Genomic DNA, 1,943 nt, shown 5'->3' on the forward strand with positions numbered 1-1,943 from the left:
GAAGACCACACAAAGCACATATATCTAATACTTATAAAAAGAGGAAAAAGTTTGGCCATAGGACTGTACAGAAGACCACACAAAGCACATATAGACTTCTATGTAACCAGGAAGAGCTCACCAAATTTCACACGGGAGGTTATGCGGCAAATAGAAAACCTTAGTTCATGAATTGCCCCATAAATGTGCCGAAGTAAAGAGTGCAGACATAATAGGGAGAACAAGAATCTCGCAGTCCAAAAACTAAGTCTTAATTTTCAAAATAAAATGAAATAAAAATAAAAAGATATTGCCCTAAAATGTAACGAAACACTAAGAAAATACAACATATGACAGGTTATCAGGAGCCATGAAATTGATGGTAAACCTGGCCGAAAATCTACTTCCGTCGATACTCACAAAAGAACATCGAGAAAAAACCAGATCACCCTCATAAGTTGTCCATTCCTTCCATGAAAAAGAAAGAATAACATGATTTTTCTTCCCCATTTTAATCCAGAAACATATATTCCTTATCAAAGAAGAAAACAATCAACAAATCAAGCAGGAATATAAAACGTTGCATATGAAACAAAACCGAAATGCTTGTAACAGAAGCATCAAGAAAGATAAAGCATGAAAGCAAGCATAAAACCAATCGTGAGTTCAGAAAGAATAAATAAAACCTAAATTGTTAGAGAGAAGGAACAGAGCAAAGTACAAATGAAATAAATAACATGGTTCTAAAGAAAGAAAAAAGAAAATAAAATGAATGTAGAGAGAGAAAAAAATCCAATTTCTGGAGAGCAGAAAAAAAACCGAAATTGCTAGAGCAGGATATCCATCAAGAAAAAGAAGTACGAGAGAGAAAAAAAAAACCAAATGAAACTTAAAATCAGATATAAATATTGGATCTAGCAAGACTGTTACAAGTGAACTAAACTCCCGTTTGCAGTTCCCCAAAATGAAAAACCCACAATAACTTGTAACATTCGATCAATAACAACCCCCCAAAAAATTAAGGACTCTTCTGTAGAACATTGAAGCAAATACTTTTGAACAATCACAGATAAGCTTAAAATACCTTCATTGATGACCCCTAATAAACAAAAAAAAAGAAAATCAAAGACCCAAGATGCTCAAACCTGGTAATGGCAGAATAGAGGGCAGCGATGGAAAGACGATCGATCTTCAGAAAACGTGCTAACAATTGTGTTCAATATGAAGCACGAGAGATGGTGGATCAATGGCGGTTTTTTTGCAGCTTCAATCGTATGGGAGAGATCGGAGCTTGGTTTGGGTGTAACAATGGCGGAGGAAAGTGGGGAAGAAAACCAGGTAGCTGTTGGGTAAAAGAGAAAGAGGCTACGAGCAACGCACAGCCGAAGAAACGCCTAACCGTTATTTATGAAAAAAAAAAAAACCAACACTCCCTATTCAATTTATCCCAATCTAACTTTTTCTCCCACTTTTGTTTTTGTTTTTTCAAAACAACATTATACGCAAATACCTTCCAAAAAGAAAAAGTTCATTTTTTAGAAAGAAATGCCTCCTCAGACATAAAAGCAATTTGGTCAAATTTGAGGTTGACTGTCGGACCCAATGGCACATTGCCGTATCTCACCATTACATTTTCAAACCACCCTTTTGCAACTAACGGAGCCTAGTGACTTAAAAATTCTACGACTAGACATTGACCCGTTTTTTTGCAACTGCCAAAACCCATTAACTCAAAAGTTCTACTGTCCGACTGCCCTTTGAAACTGTCAAAGTACTGTGACTCTAGAAACTTTACTTTCAGACCACATATATACAGTGCCAAAGCCATGTGACTTCAAATTATTCCACTGTCGAGACTACACTTACCTAGTGTCGGAGCCCTATTTTGGTGGGATAGAGGAGAGAGAGGCATCGGTAAAGTAAAAGTAATAAAGGATAGTTTAGGTATATTTTTATTTATTTTT

The 1,943-nt window shown here is 35.9% G+C and overlaps 1 long non-coding RNA gene across 1 annotated transcript; it reads right to left on the reverse strand.

Moving 5' to 3' along the window:
* Positions 1-1,428, reverse strand: LOC148780461 (uncharacterized). Its single transcript, XR_016040043.1, has 2 exons — positions 1,125-1,428; positions 1-447 (listed from the first exon to the last, which is right to left on the reverse strand). It is a non-coding gene; the product is annotated as an uncharacterized LOC148780461 (long non-coding RNA).
* Between the last annotated feature and the right edge of the window lie 515 nt (positions 1,429-1,943).

The sequence above is a fragment of the Amborella trichopoda genome, chromosome 9 (genome assembly GCF_054954075.1).
Source record: "Amborella trichopoda isolate Santa Cruz 75 chromosome 9, AtrichopodaSantaCruz75HAP2 v2.0, whole genome shotgun sequence".
Classification (NCBI taxonomy): Eukaryota; Viridiplantae; Streptophyta; class Magnoliopsida; order Amborellales; family Amborellaceae; genus Amborella; species Amborella trichopoda.